General features: G+C 45.2%; 1 protein-coding gene across 1 annotated transcript in view; it reads right to left on the bottom strand.

Moving 5' to 3' along the window:
- The window catches only part of LOC124615523 (cytochrome P450 6k1-like), an 85,727-nt gene that overhangs the window by 15,004 nt on the left and 48,243 nt on the right, over positions 1 to 22,480 (bottom strand). The window lies entirely within an intron of this gene.

Below are 22,480 nucleotides of genomic sequence, written 5' to 3' on the forward strand. Positions count from 1 at the left end.
TCTGCCTTAGATAGCGTGCATTTCGGCCCCGTCTATCTACAAGGTGTTGGCACATTTACCAACACATCATTTTCATGCGCCGCATCAAAATTGCGAAACTGCGGTGCACGAAAATGATGTGTTGGTAAATGTGCCAACACCTTGTAGATAGAGGAGGCCGAAATCTAACGCAGACGGGCGTGAATTCTGGAACAGGATAAGTAGTGAATTCTAATAAGAAAAGTATGCAGCTCCTCGAATACTTATCTTTTATTCTTTGATGTGAATACAGCATTCTTGATGAGACATTTCATACGATAGCTATCAAACTATGTAAGGCTAATGGCGCCTTGCTAGGTCGTAGCCATGGACTTAGCTGAAGGCTATTCTAACAGTCTCTAGGCAAATGAGAGAAAGGCTTCGTAAGTGTAGTCGCTAGCAAAGTCGTCGTACAACTGGGACGAGAGCTATCCCGTATCTCGAGACCTGCCTTGTGGTGGCGCTCGGTCTGCGATCACACAGTGGCGACACGCGGGTCCGACATGTACTAAATGGACCGCGGCCGATTTAAGCTACCACCTAGCAAGTGTGGTGTCTGGCGGTGACACCACAGATTCTGGGTTCGAGTCTTGGTTGGGGCACACATTTTAAACTGTCCCCATTGATGTTTGTCAACACCTGTCGGCAGCGTAGGGTCTTTATTTAATTATCATTTCATTTTGTGCAAGTGGTGGGAAGATCATAAAACTCTCAGCATTCTCATGTTAGAAGCTGGATTGATATGGACCGACCAGCTGGAGCACATGTATACAGGAGGCAAGACGTAACTCCCCAGAAGTCGGGAGGTCGCCAGGTTCTTTTACCGAACGGCAAAAAAAAAAATATTTCATGTCCATGAGTGTTTGGGAAACTTAACAGTGTTCTTTCAGAAACTGGAAATGATTGGCCTGGAAAGATCAGATATCTCGGTAAGTGAGGGACTGTGGTCCCATCTAGGCAGACACCTCCCTAGTTTAAAATCCTGTTTTTTCAGACAAGAGAGATTTCGAGTCGCTGATGGCTCCTCTCAGGATAATCAAAGCAAAGGCTTGCTTCCCATGCGTGGAAATCCCAGTGCTGTGTCTGGATTGGCTATCTGGCCAACAGAACAGTCCAGAGGAGAGATTCAATGAGTAGGGGACAGTTCATTTGGTTTGTACAATGTGGAGGTGTTTTCGTTTTTCCTAATTCGGTTCCTGTAGTGAGGCTCGATGGAAAGTTGTTGTGATTCTTCTGCCTTCTACATCCTCTGGTCCACCCCTGGTTGAATACTTCAGGTCTTTCCCTAGTGGGCGAGACTTGTGGTCTGTAACTTGCGGTTGGCTAAGAGCCACTGGCAGTTTCCAACTGTACTGACAGTGGAACTGCGTATCATCTCGGACATATGGTGTGTCATGAGGATGGATTTATTCGTCCCGAGTCGGCTGTCTGACGTCTGACAATTCCAGCACTCACCGTACTGCCTGTGAGTCAAATTGGCTTGACCAGAACAGCGAATGGGCGCACATCACAAAGAAATCTGCCGGGATTTCAGGGCTCTGGTAGGGAAGTTCCTAACAATCAGAACGCCAGTCTGTGCAGTTGGCAAATTTCCATAGACTCGTTATAGCATTCCAGGCGCTGCAGTGCTCTGCTTCTTCATCTACATCTACATTTATACTCCGCAAGCCACCCAACGGTGTGTGGCGGAGGGCACTTTACGTGCCACTGTCATTACCTCCCTTTTCTGTTCCAGTCGCGTATGGTTCGCGGGAAGAACGACTGTCTGAAAGCCTCCGTGCGCGCTCGAATCTCTCTAATTTTACATTCGTGATCTCCTCGGGAGGTATAAGTAGGGGGAAGCAATATATTCGATACCTCGTCCAGAAACGCACCCTCTCGAAACCTGGCGAGCAAGATACACCGCGATGCAGAGCGCCTCTCTTGCAGAGTCTGCCACTTGAGTTTGCTAAACATCTCCGTAAAGCTATCACGGTTACCAAATAACCCTGTGACGAAACGCGCCGCTCTTCTTTGGATCTTCTCTATCTCCTTCGTCAACCCAATCTGGTACGGATCCCACACTGATGAACAATACTCAAGTATAGGTCGAACGAGTGTTTTGTAAGCCACCTCCTTTGTTGATGGACTACATTTTCGAAGGACTGGCTCTGAGCACTATGGGACTCAACATCTGTGGTCATCAGTCCCCTAGAACTTAGAACTACTTAAACCTAACTAACCTAAGGACAGCACACAACACCCAGCCATCACGAGGCAGAGAAAATCCCTGACCCCGCCGGGAATCGAACCCGGGAACCCGGGCGTGGGAAGCGAGAACGCCACCGCACGACCACGAGATGCGGGCTTTTCGAAGGACTCTCCCAATGAATCTCAACCTGGTACCCGCCTTACCAACAATTAATTTTATATGATCATTCCACTTCAAATCGTTCCGCACGCATACTCCCAGATATGTTACAGAAGTAACTGCTACCAGTGTTTGTTCCGCTATCATATAATCATACAATAAAGGATCCTTCTTTCTATGTATTCGCAATACATTACATTTGTCTATGTTAAGGGTCAGTTGCCACTCCCTGCACCAAGTGCCTATCCGCTGCAGATCTTCCTGCATTTCGCTACAATTTTCTAATGCTGCAACTTCTCTGTATACTACAGCATCATCCGCGAAAAGCCGCATGGAACTTCCGACACTATCTACTAGGTCATTTATATATATTGTGAAAAGTAATGGTCCCATAACACTCCCCTGTGGCACGCCAGAGGTTACTATAACGTCTGTAGACGTCTCTCCATTGATAACTCATTGATAACAAATGCTGTGTTCTGTTTGCTAATAACTCTTCAATCCAGCCACACAGCTGGTCTGATATTCCGTAGGCTCTTACTTTGTTTATCAGGCGACAGTGCGGAACTGTATCGAACGCCTTCCGGAAGTCAAGGAAAATTGCATCTACCTGGGAGCCTGTATCTAATATTTTCTGGGTCTCATGAACAAATAAAGCGAGTTGGGTCTCACACGATCGCTGTTTCCGGAATCCATGTTGATACCTACTGAGTAGATTCTGTGTTTCCAAAAACGACATGATGCTCGAGCAAAAAACATGTTCTAAAATTCTACAACAGATCGACGTCAGAGATATAGGTCTATAGTTTTGCGCATCTGCTCGACGACCCTTCTTGAAGACTGGGACTACCTGTGCTCTTTTCCAATCATTTGGAACCTTCCGTTCCTCTAGAGACTTGCGGTACACGGCTGTTAGAAGGGGGACAAGTTCTTTCGCGTACTCTGTGTAGAAACGAATTGGTATCCCGTCAGGTCCAGTGGACTTTGTTGAGTGATTCCAGTTGCTTTTCTATTCCTTGGACACTTATTTCGATGTCAGCCATTTTTTCGTTTGTGCGAGGATTTAGAGAAGGAACTGTAGTGCGGCGGTCTTCCTCTGTGAAACAGCTTTGGAAAAAGGTGTTTAGTATTTCAGCTTTTCGCGTGTCATCCTCTGTTTCAATGCCATCATCATCCCGGAGTGTCTGGATATGTTGTTTCGAGCCACTTACTGATTTAACGTAAGACCAGAACTTCCTTGGATTTTCTGTCAAGTCGGTACATAGAATTTTACTTTCGAATGCACTGAACGCTTCACGCATAGCCCCCCTTACGCTAAGTTTGACTTCGTTTAGGTTCTGTTTGTCTGAGAGGTTTTGGCTGCGTTTAAACTTGGAGTGAAGCTCTCTTTGCTTTCGCAGTAGTTTCCTAACTTTGTTGTTGAACCACGGCGGGTTTTTCCCGTCCCTCACAGTTTTACTCGGCACGTGCCTGTCTAAAACGCATTTTACAATTGACTTAAACTTTTTACATAAACACTCAACATTGTCAGTATCGGAACAGAAATTTTCGTTTTGATCTGTTAGGTAGTCTGAAATCTGCCTTCTATTGCTCTTGCTAAATAGAGAAACCTTCCTCCCTTTTTTTTATATTCCTATTAACTTCCATATTCAGGGATGCTGCAACGGCCTTATGATCACTGATTCCCTGTTCTGCACTTACAGAGTCGAAAAGTTCGGGTCAGTTTGTTATTAGTAGGTCCAAGATGTTATCTCCACGAGTCGGTTCTCTGTTTAATTGCTCGAGGTAATTTTCGGATAGTGAACTCAGTGTAATGTAACTCGATGCTCTGTCTCTACCACCCGTCCTAAACATCTGAGTGTCCCAGTCTATATCTGGTAAATTGAAATCTCCACCGAAGACTATAATATGCTGAGAAAATTTATGTGCAATGTATTCCAAATTTTCTCTCAGTTGTTCTGCCACTAATGCTGCTGAGTCGGGAGGTCGGTAAAAGGAGCCAATTGTTAACCTAGCTCGGTTGTTGTGTGTAACCTCCACCCATAATATTTCACAGGAACTATCCACTTCTACTTCACTACAGGATAATATACTACTAACAGCGACAAACACGCCACCACCTGTTGCATGCAATCTATCCTTTCTAAACACCGTCTGTGCCTTTGTAAAAATTTCGGCTGAATTTATCTCTGGCTTCAGCCAGCTTTCTGTACCTATAACGATTTCAGCTTCGGTGCTTTCTATCAGCGCTTGAAGTTCCGGTACTTTACCAATGCAGCTTCGACAGTTTACAATTACAATACCGATTGCTGCTTGGTCCCCACATGTCCTGACTTGGCCCCGCACCCTTTGAGGCTGTTGCCCTTTCTGTACTTGCCCGAGGCCATCTAACCTAAAAAACCGCCCAGTCCACGCCACACAACCCCTGCTACCCGTGTAGCCGCTTCCTGCGTGTAGTGGACTCCTGATCTATCCAGCGGAACCCGAAACTCCACCACCCTATGGCGCAAGTCGAGGAATCTGCAGCCCACACGGTCGCAGAACCGTCTCAGCCTCTGATTCAGACCCTCCACTCGGCTCTGTACCAAAGGTCCGCAGTCAGTCCTGTCGACGATGCTGCAGATGGTGAGCTCTGCTTTCATCCCGCTAGCGAGACTGGCAGTCTTCACCAAATCAGATAGCCGCCGGAAGCCAGAGAGGATTTCCTCCAATCCATAGCGACACACATCTTTGGTGCCGACATGAGCGACCACCAGCAGATGGGTGCACCCTGTCCCTTCGTGGCATCCGAAAGGACCCTTTCCACATCTGGAATGACTCCTCCCGGTATGCACACGGAGTGCACATTGGTTTTCTTCCCCTCTCTTGCTGCCATATCCCTAAGGGGCCCCATTACGCGCCTGACGTTGGAGCTCCCGACTACCAGTAAGCCCACGCTCTGCGACTGCCCGGATCTTGCAGACTGAGGGGCAACCTCTGGAAAGGGACAAGCAGCCATCTCCGGCCGAACATCAGTATCAGCCGGAGACGGAGTCTGGAACCGATTCGTCAGACAAACTGGAGAGGCCTTCCGTTCAGCCCTCCGGAATGTCTTTCGCCCCCTGCCACACCTCGAGACGACCTCCCACTCTACCACAGGTGAGGGATCAGCCTCAATGTGGGTAATATCCCGGGCAGCCACAGTCGTAGTCCGATCGGGGGATACGTGGGACGAGCTGGCCGTCCCCGACAAACCCCCATCCGGACCACCACAGTGATGCCCATTGGCAACAGCCTCAAGCTGTGTGACTGAAGCCAACACTGCCTGAAGCTGGGAGCGAAGAGATGCCAACTCAGCCTGCATCCGAATACAGCAGTTGCAGTCCCTATCCATGCTAAAAACTGTTGTGCAAAGAACGTCTGAATTAATCTACAGAGAGCACAAACAAATCGACACAAAATTTAAACGGTCATTAAAATACAAGACTGCCTAGTAAATGCAGTAATGCTGCTACTTGCCCACTGCTGACACACTGCTTGGCGGCGGAAGGAGACTACGCGATTTTACACTATTCAGGTACTAAAACGTGATGCTACAACTCTCAAATACTATAATACGCCCAAAATTTATGAATTAAACAATGCAAGTACCAAAAACACGCAAAGAAATTAAGGACTAAATTATGTAACAAATGAGTGAGCTAGAAGTATACGACTTTCTGCTGGCAGCTGCTTATCCAACGGCGGCAGGGAGCACACTGGCTGTGACCAACCGACACTGGCCGTTCAAAACAAAAACAGAAGACAGACGACTACGCGAATTTACACTATTCAGGTACTAAAGCGCGAAGCTACAACTCTCAAGTACAATAATACGCCCGAAATTTACGAATTAAACAATGCAAGTACCAAAAATACGCAAAGAAATTAAGAATTAAACTATGTAACAAATGAGTGAGCTAGGTGTATACGACTTTCTGCTGGCAGCTGCTTATCCAACGGCGGCAGGGAGCACACTGGCTTGCCCATAGCGCGTCGTTTTCTGCTGCCCCCCTGCCGGCCGCGGTGGTCTCGCGGTTAAGGCGCTCAGTCCGGAACCGCGCGACTGCTACGGTCGCAGGTTCGAATCCTGCCTCGGGCATGGATGTGTGTGATGTCCTTAGGTTAGTTAGGTTTAAGTAGTTCTAAGTTCTAGGGGACTGATGACCACAGATGTTAAGTCCCATAGTTCTCAGAGCCATTTTTTTGCTGCCCCCTGAATCAAGGTGAAAGGGTAAAGTATTGCTGCACTGCCATATGGTTGTTAAATGACATTCACAGCTCTCTGTTCTCTGATGAACCATAGTTTGTGATGTGCTTGGTCTTTGTTGACTCCATCTGAATAGAACTGGACCTTACAGTGCATTTATGTAGACAAAGTGACATTGAATTGTAAAAGGGATGAATGCAGGGGAGAATTTGTATATCTTCCACATCAATGAATGCTTTGCCAGTCAAGCACCATTCCATTTCTGATTTGGGTTTGTCACTTTTTTTTGTAAGATTTATCAGCTCATTGTAGTTATAAAAGAATTAATAAAACTTGTCACTATTTTTGTAAACTTAAATACGCCGCTCTTCTCATTCATACTCCCTCAAATATTCACTGTTTTTATTTAATGTGGTGATACACAGTTACCTCAGCAATTCAAGGTTTAGTCTATGTAACTTAGTTAATTTGATTATTAATTTGAGTTCTGAAAGTGACTGCAAACATAGGCAACATAAACGCCACGAGTAAATTCACTGATTTCATATATAAAAATTATGGGAGTAACTCATGATTTATGTAAAGAAAATAACGTTTAGCGTCACTCAGACATATAATTATGATTAAAGCAAGCAACAGGTTGCATTAGATAAAACATATAAAACGGTGTTTAATTTTCTGCTCACACTCTACATGACTACGTTTTCCACTGTTCAGTTAATTATTGTTTAAATGTTTCATTACATTCAATCAACAAACATATCGTGAGGCCACCATTCTCATATGTGGCCACATCAATTATTCAAATATTCTTTGGAATTTACCTTTAAAATATTCGGTTTAGCTTTTATTATTATACTGTGGAATTTTATTCACTCATTCCATATATTTTCAGTTATTTTATTTCATTATATGTACTTACATATTCGTTAATTTATTATATCTGCTAGTTAGATTTCATAAGTACACTAACTGAAAAAAATAGTGAAGCATCTAGAAGACACCATTGGATGTCAATGTAACTTCATACAAATACACACTATCGGCCGGTGTGTAAATGATTATAGTCGCGGTTCTCTGTGGTAATTAGAATGGACACTAGAATGCACTAGTGTGGCTCACGTTTAGTGTTGTGAGTAGGCTTGGCAGGATATAAAACAGGCGTGAACATAGTCAGATACTGAGTCATCACTTTGAAGGACTCGGAGATGCCATGTACTCATATGAGACAGCGTTATCATCTCTGACAGTATGTAAGGTCCTCATTTAGGACCTCCTTTTGGGTTGCTGGTCGAATTGTGCGACGTCAAGACATGGGGGGATTCAGGTGCGACAGAAGCCTAGTGTTGACTGCATGGGAACCTGAGGGCCAGCACATCGCTCTTCAAGGTTCTGGTCGACCATACCTGTGCACCACAAACGAGGATAGTTGTATTGAGTACAGCTACGTCCGGAATATCTACAGACTTGGATTTGGGGAATTATTGTAAACTTCGCGCAATTAGTATTTAAGAGGCCGATTATCACATCGGATGCAGGCACGGGCGATGTTGATATTTAACATACAATTATGTGAGGCAGGTTTACAACACCACTCGCAACCCAGAAGGCATGGCCTGTCAGGCGCTGTGTTAAGTAATCAGGGCAGCGCAGGCACTGAAATGCTGTGAAGAACCCATACATTGCGTTTATAACAGCTCTTAGTGACCTGTGTGTAAGGGCCAAAGCAGGCTGAGGAAAACTGACATAACTACACAATTGGCCATTAAAATTGCTACACCACGAAGATGACGTGCTACAGACGCGAAATTTAACCGACAGGAAGAAGATGCTGTGATATACAAATGGTTAGCTTTTCAGAGCATTCACACAATGTTAGCGACGGTGGCGACACCTACAACATGCTGACTTGAGGAAAGATTCCAACTGATTTCTCTTTCACAAACAGCAGTTGACCGGCGTTGCCTCGTGAAACGTAGTTGTGATGCCTCGTGTAAGTAGGAGAAATGCGTTCCATCACGTTTCCGACTTTGATAAAGTTCGGATTGTAGCCTATCGCGATTGCGGTTTATCGTATCGCGACATTGCTGCTCGCGTTGGTCGAGATCCAATGACTGTTAGCATAATATGGACTCGGTGGGTTCAGGAGGGTAATACGGAACGCCGTGCTGGATCCCAACGGCCTCGTATCACTAGCAGTCGAGATGACAGGCATCTTATCCGCATGGCTGTAACGGATCGTGCAGCCACGTCTCGATCCCTGAGTCAACAGACGGGGACGTTTGCAAGACAACAACCATCTGCACGCACAGTTCGACGACGTTTGCAGCAGCATGGACTATCAGCTCGGAGACCATGGCTGCGGTTATCCTTGACGCTGCATCACAGACAGGAACGCCTGCGATGGTGTACTCAACGACGAACCTGGGTGCACGAATGGCAAAACGTCATTTTTTCGGATGAATCCAGGTTCTGTTTACAGCATCATGATGGTCGCATCCGTGTTTGGCGACATCGCGGTGAACGCACATTCTAAACATGTATTCGTCATCGCCATACTGGCGTATCACCCGGCGTGATGGTATGGGGTGCCATTGGTTACACGTCTCGGTCACCTTTTGTTCGCACTGAAGGCACTTTGAGCAGTGGACGTTACATTTCAGATGTGTTATGACCCGCGGCTCTAGCCTTCATTCGATCCCTGTGAAACCCTACATTTCAGCAGGATAATGCACGACCGCATGTTGCAGGTCCTGTACGGGCCTTTCTGGATACAGAAAATGTTCGACTGCTTTCCTGGCCAGCACATTCTCCAGATCTCTCACCAACTGAAAACGTCTGGTCAATGGTGGCCGAGCAACTGGTTCGTCACAATATGCCAGTCACTACTCTTGATGAACTGTGATATCATGTTGAAGCTGCATGGGCAGTTGTACCTGTACATGCCATGCAAGCTCTGTTTGACTCAATGCCCAGGCGTATCATGGCCGTTATTACGGCCAGAGGTGGTTGTTCTGGGTACTGATTTCTCTGGATCTGTGCACCCAAATTGCGTGAAAATGTAATCACATGTCAGTTGTAGTATAATATATTTGTCCAATGAATACCCGTTTATCATCTGCATTTCTTCTCGGTGTAGTAATTTTAATGGCCAGTAGTGTATTAAAGAGCACTCCAGTTGTCCCCTACAGAGGAACTACGTCAGAGGCGTAGGGAAACGATTTATAAAAAAGCAATCCTGGAGGCTGAAATCAGGTAGTCATGTCGCTATTCTGTCGCGTCTACAACTGGGGAGAACGGCGGTTGTTTAAGTTGTAGGACAACCACAACAACTTCTGCTGATGGATATTGGCCGCCAACTGGTCCTCTGATTTACCACCAATCTCCGCCGAATGGACACGCCATAGCTCTGGTGGGGTGGGCTGCACTTTGGAGCTGCACTAGTGTGAGGAGTGAGATGGCTGCTGGCCTGCGCTCTCTTGGTTGTCATCGTCTGGCAGACTGCAAGCTGCCATCCGCAAGGGCAAGGCCGTGGTACAGACACGGTGCCTGCCAGTTGTATGTGGTTACTGAAAAAGCTGAAGCTGCACTGGGTGGACAGCCAGAACTGCTAGGGCTCACTACAACGACGGCGGACGGCTGTTTCCCTCGGGCACCCTACTTGGGATCTACTAGTTGCGCTTGAGGGAGCAGTCAGTTGTACCCCGGGCTGTTGGCACAACTGGCTACTCAGCTGTGGTGTGAGTGGAAGCCCTAAGTCTGCAAGGGTGGGCGACCGGACCCCGATACAGCAGGTTCCAGCACTGCCATTGGCACCTTCACCAGGATCAGCGAAAGGTCGCCTGTGTACCTTCGATGCGTTAAAGTTAACGATACACTCGCCAATGTTTCTCTGCACACTTCAGTGTGAGTCACCCCTCTCTGCCGAACCATACCTCTTGGTAGTTCTGACATATTACAACCCCTGAGCTTGGGGGGTTGTAACAATTTGGCGTCAGGAAGTGGTTGTGTCAGAAAGTGTTCGCCCACATCCAACTCTACAGTTTGGTGGGAGAGTTAGATTTGGTGAGCGGTGAGTGAGGCAGTGGCAATTGAAATAGGTTGAGTGGTACCAGTTCAGCACAATGTGGTGTGGTGAGTTTAAGGTTTATTTATATTATTTTGGATGTTTGTGGTCTTTGTCAGATTTAGTTGTGTGAGCTAGGGTACAGGATATTCCCAGTTACTTTTGTGAAGCCATAGAACCTGTGGACTTTGCTTCAAATGGTTCAAATGGCTTTGAGCACTATGCGACTTAACGTCTAAGGTCATCAGTCACCTAGAAGTTAGAACTAATTAAACGTAACTAACCTAAGGACATCACATACATCCATGCCCGAGGCAGGATTCGAACCTGCGACCGTAGCGGTCTCTCGGCTCGAGACTGTATCGCCTAGAACCGCACAGCCACTCCGGCCGGCTACTTGTGGATTTGTTTATCGGTAATGGTGGACAAGATAATTTAGTGCCAATGAGGTGTTCATTTTACAGTTTGTCACGGCATATGTCGCCATTTACCAGAACTGCAGCAGCTGTTTGTTCCATATGTAGGCATAAAAGTCATCAGTCTAGTAGTTGTACTGACTGTAGATGGGCGACGATCCGATGGAGGAACTAATTTGTGTTTACATCTTTTGTGTTGGTTTAAATGGGAGTTGGTGTTTCGTCTTTTTTTTAAAAAATGAGTTGAATTAAGGTGGAAGTAGAGAACACAATTTTGTGTTAGCAGAAGAGCCAACACCGTGTTACGAGTGGAGGCCGAAATGCACGCGTTTTAGCTCACGCAGGCTGGCGTGAAGAGGGAAGAACTATACTGACGTGAGGTCTGGAACATGACAAGGAATGAGAATTCAGAAAGCAGACGTAATTAGTTTAATACTTAACTTTAATCCATTAATGATGAACGTCGCTCTTGACGGTACATGATTCACAATATTATCTGTTCAGAATACATTCATAGTAACTGAATATCGCGCCTTGCTAGGTCGTAGCAAATGACGTAGCTGAAGGCTATGCTAAACTGTCGTCTCTGCAAATGAGAGCGTATGTAGTCAGTGAACCATCGCTAGCAAAGTCGGCTTTACAACTGGGACGAGTGCTACGGAGTCTCTCTAAACTAGACCTGCCGTGTGGCGGCGCTCGGTCTGCAATCACTTATAGTGGCGACACGCGGGTCCGACGTATACTAACGGACCGCGGTCGATTTAAAGGCTACCACCTAGCAAGTGTGGTGTCTGGCGGTGACACCACACACAAAATGGTTGAAACACATGTCACTACCTCAGATGCAGTTGGTGCTTTATCTCGGCAAATGGTATCGTTAATAAAGTAGTTTGAGGGCATGAAGCAGAGAAACGGTCGAATAAGTCTGGGCTGAGTGTGCCTTCTGTTCCATATGACCCGACAGTGGTAACGTTGATTAATCCCTTCTCGGGCAAGGCAATGGAGAACGTGACAGTTTCCATTAAGGATGTTAGCGACGTTGCGGAAGCACATGGGTGGCCAGGTGAGGTAACCTAGTGTGTTGCCAATATGCGTTTGGCGGGGGACGTCAATGCTTATGTTGTCTACCACGAGACATTCAGTAAAGTACGCATGTTTCACGAGTGGGCCACTGGACTGTGCCAGTGATGCTAAAACCAGAACAGTGTGCGATTCTTTCGGGAGAAATTAAGTACGTCATCGATGCTGCGCAAAGAGTATGTGGAAGCGTTCTCGGATAGAATCTGTAAGCTAATGGCAAGGACACAAGTACAGACCCAGAATGCAGTTACAGGAGGTAGATCGATGGATGTTTTTTTGGGTGGTATACCCACAGAAATTTCACGAAGGGTACGGATGAAGAACCCAGAGGACCTGGAGTCTGCTCTTAGGATTGCAACACTTGTAGAGGAGGTGGATATGCCCAAAAAGCAGAGAATGGACCTGCGCATGTACGCTTCTGAAGTCTAGTGTTGTAGACGTTGTGGGGAGGGGCATGTAAGGAAGTAGTGTAAACAACAAAAATGCTAGGAAGGTTGCCCAGAAAGTAATGCATTGCATTTTTTTCTTCAACAATTCTATATTGAACATAATGAGAATTATACACATGAAAGAATGGTGTTTTATCTACACACCCTTTTTTTCCACTTAATCTCCATCCCGTTCTATGGCCTTCCTCCAGCGCGAAACAAGGGCGTGTATGCCCTATCGGTACCAATCTTTGTCCTGGTGGCGGAGCCTGTGCTTCACCGTGTGAATCATCTCTACGTCGACCTCAAAATGTCTTCCACGAATGGTATCCTTTAATAGCCCAAATAAGTGGAAGGCCGATGGGGCTAGGTCAGGGCTGTGGGGTGAATGGGGTAACAATGTCCAGTCTTGTTTTGTGATGTGTTCGGCAGTCATCAGACTTGAGTGGGGCCGAGTGTTATCGCGTTGCAACAAAACATCTTCTGGGTTGCTGTGACGCTGAAGTCGTTGGAAGCGCATCTTGAGTTTTGTTAAAGCGTTGACATATGCTTCTGTATTAATGGTACCGCCTCTTGGCATCACATCACTGAGAATCACACCTTCACAGTCCCAGAGCACGGTGACCATGCCCTTACAGGAGGAGGCAGTAGCTTTGAATTTATTCTTCTGTGTGGAATGAGAATGGCGCCATTCCATCGACTGTCGTTTTGTTTCTGGCTCAAAATGGTGAACCCAGGTTTCATCACCTGCCTGAGAGAAGAAGGCCACCCCTCAGCTTCAAAACGCTGCAACAAATCAAGACAAATGTTTTTGTGTGCGATTTGTGATCCATCGTTAGACACCGTGGGCCCCTTCTTGCACACATTTGAGAATCCAAGAATGCGGATAATTGCATTCACACTTCCTTTGCTGATTGACAGATGCAGCGTCAACTGCCGAATCGTAATGAGTCTGTCGTCGCGAATGACAATATCAGCTCGCTGCAACATGTCAGGTGTAACAGCCTTGGATGGTCTCCCCGACCGCTGCAAATCTTGGAGCTCCGCCGAAGCGCCTTCTGGTGACGTCACCCTCCATGCCCAGCGACTAACTGTACTTCTGTCGACGGCAGATGCTCCATAGACATTGGACAAGTATTTGTGAATATTCCCCACAGTTTCTTTCTCTGCAGTGAGAAATTCAATGACAGCATGTTGCTTGTAACGTACACGTATTTCTTTTTATTTAGGGTATCAGGGAGTATTTTTTATTGCCACAGAGATATTATTTTTTCCTGGTGTTTTTAGTTTTTCATGTCGTTATTATTAATATTGTGTTTAGTGGATTGTGAGTTCTCGGGAAGAGGGAGGGAGTGATAGAGTAATTTTTGATTTGTCCACATGGTAAAGTACAGTCTTGTATGCGGACATGTGAAGCGAGTTTGTTCGTGGGCGAAGTAAACGGGACGAGTTGTGGGAAGGAGCTTCTGCCAGCCTGAACATACTTCCAGAGGGTGGGTAGTCAATGGTCATTCACCGTATTTACGCCAGAAACTGTATGATTGAATTGCTATGAAGAAGGCAGACCGGTAGGGTTGAAAAAACTCGAGCTTCATGAAAGCGGAATTATTGTTAATGGCACGACTTGTGAGGTAGTCGGGACGGATTTTCGTCTTCTGGCTACATTTACAGGCTCAATTGTTATGACATTGTCGCTGAATACATTGTATTTTGCAGAAGGACCTCTGAGAGTATTACCCATTCACAATTAAACTTATTTAAATGACACCCCAATCCAGAGCTTTTGCAGTCCTTGGACAGATTAATAGAGTGCCAGTAATGGGAAATTTCGACGGAGCAAATATGGCGGCATGTATACGATTTCCGGGAATAACAGGAGCTCACCTGTTGTGGCGTGTTTCTAGCAGGCTTCTGCGTATTGCATTTCTGGGTAAGATGCAAGAGGGCACAGGTTGTGGACATAGCAACACACCAATTACCAATAGAATAGTTGACGACCATTAGTCGCAGAAGCAATTAATTTTAAGCTCTTAATTAGTATATTGAATTCTGGGGTTTGTCCTCAACCTGTAAATTATTAAAGGTACTTGAGTGGGAGTATGATGTTTAAGATTCGGGAGGAATCTTCCCGGAAGGCAGGAGGTACGCTACACCACTAATAAGTACAGGCGAGGATTTGGGGAATTCTTCTAAATTTCGCCCAGTATGGCTCGAAGGTAATAGCTGAGGGGCTGATAGTCGCATTGAATGGCAGGCACAGGCGATCTTGATATTTAGCAAGCGATTCAGCAAGGCAGGTTTAAGCAACAGCGAGGAGGCATGGCCTGGCGGGCACTGTATACAAGTATGATAAAGTAATCAGGGCAGCAAAGGACACTGATGTGCTGTGAAGAACCCAGATACAACAGTACCTAGTGTTCTGCGTGTAGGCCCGAAGCGGGGCCGGCCTCCGTGGCCGAGCAGTTATAGGCGCTTCAGTCCGGAACCGCGCGACTGCTACGGTCGCAGCTTCCAATCCTGCCTCGGGCATGGATGTGTGTGATCTCCTTAAGTTAGTTAGGTTTAAGTAGTTCTAGGGGACTGATGACCCCAGATGTTAAGTCCCATGGTGCTCAGAGCCATTCAGAGCCGAAGCGGACTGAAGAAAGCTGACGTTGTAATTATTAAAGAGCACACCACTTGTCCCCTCCAAAGGAACTATGTCAGATGCGTAGGAATATGACGTTTAAAACAGTGAGCCCGGAAGCTCAAATCAGGCAGTTGTGTCGCCATTTTGTCTGCATCGAGAACTAAAGAGAATGACGACGACCTCTGGTGACGGACATCAGCGACCAACCGGCCCTCTGAAACTACTGCCACGGTCATGCCATAGCTGCGGTGGGGCAGGCTTTACCTTGGAACTACACTGGCGCCTAGAGCGAGGGGGCTGCTGGCCTCTGCTCTCCGGGTGACATCGTTCAGCGGCCTTAGCTGCCATCTCAGGGGAGAGGTCGGGATGTAACATCGCTGCCTGGTTGCAGAACTATATGTGCTCACAGACTTATCTGCCCTGGGAGGACTGCCAGAGCTCACTACAATGAGAGACAAAGGCTGTTTCCCTTTGGTGCTCTACGTGGGGTCGACAAGTTGCGCTTGGGGGACCAGTCAGCTGTGTCATGGGCTACCAGCATAGCCAGTACACACAGAAACCATTTCGCCGTAGCGTCAGTGGCAGCACTACGTCTACAAGGCTGGGTGGCTGGATGCAGAAGATCCCGGAATTAGTATTGGTAGTGGTGCACGCACGCACGCTGTGTGCCGCCTTCACTAGGGTCAGCGAAAGGTGACCTGTGTACTTGAGTGCAATAAAGTTAATGACAAACTTCCATTGTTTCTCTGCACACTTTGGTGTGAGTCACCCCTCTCCCCAAAACCATACCTCTCGGTCGTTCTGACATATTACAACCCCTGAGCTCGTGCAGTTGTAACAATACCAAGCACTTCATAACCCCTTCACATCTATGCCTGTCATGTGAGAGGAAGTAATGGAGTACGTGCAGTGGTGGTGTGTTGGGGCTTATGGGCGCTCAACATCGAGGTCATCAGCGCCCTGACACACATTAAAAGGAACAAACGTGGACAGGCCTAATAAAACTGAAGCACTCACTCAAAGAAATCAGGAAAAGAAGGAAAATGCTGCACAAGAAAGTAAAACCTAAGGAAACGGAAAACAGAGCAACAAGAATGCCACAGGAAAATGTCATTGGCTGGCCACTTACATAAAATATGGGCGAGCTTGTCACACAGTGAACAAGTTAAAATCCTCTCCCTAAAATCTTTGTAAAAACATTTGACATGGCACAGAACTTTAAAACTTTAACCACATTCGTCCGAGTGTTGCCTAAAAGAGATGGCAGGTCCACCGGCAAGGCAGCCGCGGCCCGCTGGTCAGAAAATAAAACGCAATCCAATAAAACGTGGCGCACAGTGACCTGGACGCCGCAAGCACCACACATTGGAGGGTCCTCTCGCCGGAGCAGGAAGCCATGCGTCATAGGGCTGTGGCCTATTCGAAGCCGCGTGAGGAGAACCTCGTCCCGTCGATGGGGCTGAAAGGAAGTACACCACACACGCGTTGTGGGCTTGACTATACGGAGCTTATTGTCAGTCACTTCCAGCCACTCATCCTCCCACCGACGCATGACTCGTGAGCTCAACAGTGAGGTGAGTGCGTGCAAGGGGATAGCACACTGAGATACTTGTGGGGCGAGACACGCCTCCTTGGCTGCGAGAGTACGTGCAATGGTCTGTGTCACCCCACATCATTGGTCGGACACTAGCAGTAACCAGACTAGGGAATTGCACTTGTACACGTAGGCTGCTGTTGACAGCATAACACAAACAGCTGTGTTTTGAGTGGTGCTGAGACTGGGAACCATGCACTGCTTATTGAGTGCTGTCGCATTGAGTTCAGTGATGAACTGCGGTTCTGCAATACCCTGGACAGCCATCATCAGCGAGTATGGCGGAAACATGGACAGAGGTCCCATTCTTCCAATGCTACAGGGAGGAACAGCGGTGTTACCCCTAGTGTCACGGTGTGGAGAGCCATTGGGTACTACATGGTCACAGCTGGTAGTGGCTGAGGGAACTCTTAACCACAAAATTGCACATTACGGACATCCTGCGTCCTCGAGTGTTAACTCACATGTGGTAGTATTGTGGTGACATGTTTCAGCAGGAAATGCCCGTCCGCACACGACACGTGTCACTAAGATTGTCTGTGTGGCCAGCAATAAGTGCAGATGTGTGCCTGAAAGAACATGTGGGATCAACTCGAATTTCAGCTCATCCCCAGTTCCAGTATCCAGGATATCAATGAGCAGTCACAACAGTGGGCCAGTTTGCCTGAGGGCAGGAGGATTAATGAGACAGTTCCCATCCGAATTAGTGCATGCATTCATATACATGTGCTGCAACGTGTTACTGATAAGTGCGCTCATACTATCATATTTTTTGTAAATGTTGCTCGATTTTAATATCTCTGAAATAACGTCATGTATCCTCTCGACCCATAAAATTTCATTCTTTGTCCTCCATCCTTTATGGACAGTTCATTTTTTGCTTGTTATGAAAAATATTTTTGTGATTCTTTTTTTGGTGGAGACTGAGTGTCTGGGAAACGTGCATGTGACAGAGGCCATGGGCAAGGAATACGACGAGGTATTGTTCAAGGTCAGCAGTTATTTTAGAAAAATAAAAATTTATTACAATATAGGGTGTTTTAAAAAGGACTTTACAGTTTTGAAATTTCATATAAATTAATTCCTAGTACCTACAGAGGTGATTGTAGTGTCAATTTGTATGGAAATACATCAAGTTTTGACTCGCGTAGTTCACTAGTACCGAATCGCACCGTAAGGAGCGGTAGCGGCAGTTTCGTTAAAAATGGCTGTCTCTGCTGGCCCCAAGCTGTGTGTTTTTGTTTGAAGAATTGAAGTCGGCGACAATAGTTCATCGCAATTTCCGTACCAAGTACGCTAAAGATCCTCCTAGTAGTCCTCTAAATTATGAGTGGCATAACTGTTTTGTAGAAACAGGGCAGTCGGTAAGATATGGGTAATCAGTAGGTCGTCCAAGCGCACCTGACGACGTCGTTGAGAGAGTGAGACGACGTTTTGTCAGCAGCCCTACGAAATCGGCCCACCATGCATCTCGTAAACTGCAAATCACACATATGACTGTTTGGCGTGTGTTGAGAAACAGTTTGCATTTGAAACCGTAAAGATTGACGATCGTACAAGCACTAGAAGATACTGATAAAATTGCTCGCAAGAAGTTCTGTGCTGATATGTTAAATCGATTACATGAGAATGAACATTTCTTGGACAAAATCATCTTTTCTGACGAGTCGACTTTTCACTTAAGTGGCAAGGTTAACATACACAACTGCAGGATTTGGGGCAGTGAAAATCCACATCAAACATTGCAACATGTTCGTGATAGCCCTAAACTGAACCTTTTTTTGTGCATTCAGAAAGAACAAAGTGTACGGTCCCTTTTTATCCGTGAGAGAACCACGAACGGTGTAGTGTACCTGGATATGTTACAACAGTTTTTGATACCACAGATCGGCGAGGATGACCAATAACAAAATATTTTCTTCATGACAGACGGTGCTCCACCCCACTACCTGGCTGACGTCTGGGATTATCTCAGTGACCGCTTTCCAGATCGATGGATTGACCATGATGCGCCAATTGCATGGCCTCCAAGTTCCCCAGACCTGAGACCACTAGTCTTTTCTTTATGGGGATTCATCAAGAATACTGTGTTTGAACCTTCTGTGTCGGCTTCTCTACCTGAACTTAGAGCAAGAATTTACGCCGTCACTGAGAAAGTTACACCTGCAATGCTACAGCGAGTTTGGGAAGAAACCGACTTGCGATGGGTCGTGTGCAGGATAACCAATGGAAGCCACATACAACATCTTTACTTGAAGGTAAAAAAAAAACTTGATGTGTTTCCCTACAAAATAATACTAAACCCAGTTCTATATCTTCTTTCAATAAATTTACATGAAATTTTAAAGTTGTAAAGTCCTTTTTGAAACACACTGTATAGTCAGTCATTGCTTTTGTATTCTAAATGGATTGAAGGATTTTGGTTGTGCCAGCTAGGCCTCTTTGATTCACTGTTTCATATGCTGAATGCTAGTAGAGTAGATGAACTGATGAGAAATGTGTGCTTTCAGCATTTGCATTTGGTTATCTACATATACAAATGACTGTGTCTTCATTTGTCCCACATGCCATCCCACAGCATTCATCCGACTGCACTGAAATTTTGTGCGTACACCCGCCAAATTTTCTCAATTAGTATATCGATTTTACTATAGGTGACGATCGAGTAGTTTCAATCTTTGTGTGTATTTCATATAGCTTAGCTGCAGGTGTGTGTTTTCGATGTGTGAGTACATACGCATCACGTAACTGAATTTAATCAAATACAAATAGCGACATTTCCGTTAATGTGTGACATAAAAAGTGCGGTTCACTCTGAAATTCCAGTTGCCGATGGACATTATGAGACAGGTATCACTCTCATTCTCTTTTCTTTTTCCAAGCGAATTTCTAATAGCCGTCTCAAAACTTTACTTTTGCTGTCAAATGAGTTATGCCACCAAAACAAACGATTGCTCGATCTACACCTCAGGCGCGAAAGAAAAAGGCGTTACGAGCTTCAGAAACATACGAGAAACGGGAAACTGGAATGTTCTCGAGTAGGCATTGCTCGGTCCAGACGAACACAGCATACTGATTTACATCTCGGTGCATTCCATTACGGTGTTGTTGTCACAGCCTTTATCCAAGTGGAGTTATTTGAAAAATTTGCGCTTCTATTGCGGTGACCTCAAATTTGAGAATTAAACACCGGGAATGTGGTGCACAGGAGGGAAAACTGAAACTGCCAGAATATTTTCACTATCCGAAACCTTTATCAGCCTTGGTATCAGATGACATAACGCAATCGAATATTTCTTGGCAAACATACGAAAGCACAATTCATTTTTCCAAATGACATAATTTGGCGCAAAAATTATTCACATCACGTTTCGTGAATCATCAGTCGATACGAAAATCACATCTCGAAATGTGGACATTTGTTCTGTCAATACATTGTCGATATGTATGCGAAAATCGAAATCAAACGACTTCTCTACATTTTGCTCCGAAACATAAATCCACCACGACTTTCAACCGCATCAGAATGTCAGTGACAAAAATGAACAATACAATCGAAGCTACAGTTTCAAATGCAAAATTTGCATGAAAAGCTATACAGTTACTACCTGTCCCAAAGATCCCAACAGGTATACCATTTGAATTCAAACGTTTGCGATTTCTGGTGCGACTCGCATTTGCTATGACTATCAACGAAGCACAGGGACAATTGCTCTAGTTTGTGAATTAAATTTGACGAATCCTAATCTTCTCGCCTGGGCAGTTGTGTGTGGCCTTCCGGTGTGTAGGGAAACCTGATTTATTTGCCTATGCACAAAAAACTATAGTGTATCCAAAAGCACTTCAACAAACAAAATTTAAACACAAACATTTTCTTTCCCTAAATGACATGCAAGGTACTCGCTAGTACGTTACATAAGGTTTTGACAGGAAAGTTATAATTGACACTTACGAACTAAAAAAAGAAGAAAACAAAATGATTCGCTTAGCACCTTGGACAAAGGAAATAGTTCAGAGAAAAGCTCTAAAGGTTATCCAGTCAAACTATCAGAATGGGGGAAAGGCGACGATGTTTAATTCGAAAGTGACAGAATTTCAGTAGAGGAGACGATTGAGCCTAGTAGAAATACTCAGCACAGCTGCGGGTATTAATACTAAGCAGTGAGATGATCATTTAGGGTCCCAGTAAAGTATTTTGTGTTAGTAATAATTTTCAGTGAGATCTGTTAAAAGCTATGGTTTGTCGCAGCAACGCTTTACAAATAGAACTACGTTTTATTTCGAACATCAACGATTAGGATCAAGGCTGTCTGTTCAGTTGAGATTGGGAATCGCCACAGTTACAACCCACATGAAGCGATGCGTCGTGCGTTTTAATGGAGTAGTGGTCAGCCAAATGGTGGAAGGACACTCGCGTGGGGGATGTTTACACGGGATGAGATGAGGCCCCTGGTGCGCCTGTCACAGTTTCTCGCCAAAGAACAATACAGGAACCAACTGTCCACCACGTGGTCAAATGTGCTAACTTTGGAACCACTTTGGACCAACCTGTATAGTGTTCTCGCACAGTCACGAATCACGATGGCTAGTTGATTGCATGTTATATAAATCATTCGTTCCTCGAATTGATTTGAAATGAGTCAGTTTACAGTATATGTACATACGTTTACTGTTAATATCAACGAAAACATTATTTCTTATTTTTTATTCCTACTCGTGCAGCTATATTAAAAAAACAATTTTTTACAGACTACCAGTTTTTAAATACAGATTAGTCTATGGAACAGTTATCCAGGAGAAACGATTTTCGTTTAAGTTTAAAGCTTACTTTGCTATTCGTCAACATTTCATGTTTTTGGGCAAATGACCAAAACTTTTTATTGCTGCATACTGAACTCCTTTCTGGGCCACTGAAGTTTCAATAATGGGTAATAAAGCCCACTTTTTCCTCCTTTATTGTTGTAATTGTGGACATGAGTACTCTTCCCAAACTCTAAGGGATTATTTATGTCGAATTTAATTAACAAAAATGTATTGTGTATTGCCCAATTCCTTGAAGGGATACCTACATGATGACCACAAGCGAATACCACATATTATTATTACTGTTCGCTTTTGCGCGACCATTACTTTCTCTCAAGGTGATGAGTTTGCCCATAATGTTATTCAGTAAACATTTTTGAATGGAGATATGCAAAATCTGTAAGGAGGGTAATTCGTTTGCTTCCAAGACTAGCAAATATACGAGGAGGAAAAGTAGCAGACCTTAAAGAGTGTGGGAAGCTCAGTAATGTGCTTATTCCAGTTCAAGTTTTCATCAATATGTACGAAAATCTGGAGCATTCTACCCTGTTTACTGACTCCTGCTCATGGGCTACATCAGTTTTTTGTGTGGCTCTGTTTGTTGTCCAGAACTGAATACAGAATGTTTTCTCAAAATTAAGAGAGCGTGCATTTTCAGAGCACCACTTAATGATTCCTCGAGAAACGTCATTACTGCGGTTTATTATAACACTATTATCGTCTGTAAAAAGTACCAGTTCTGCTTGTTGAATGTTAAGTGGAAGGTCAATCTCATCCAACTAAAAAAAAAACGAACCGTGCACTATGCAGGCATTATCGGAATGGGACAGAAACCAGTAGATGTGATGTACATATACGGATAAACAAA

The sequence above is a fragment of the Schistocerca americana genome, chromosome 5, assembly GCF_021461395.2.
Source record: "Schistocerca americana isolate TAMUIC-IGC-003095 chromosome 5, iqSchAmer2.1, whole genome shotgun sequence".
NCBI classification, from domain to species: Eukaryota; Metazoa; Arthropoda; class Insecta; order Orthoptera; family Acrididae; genus Schistocerca; species Schistocerca americana.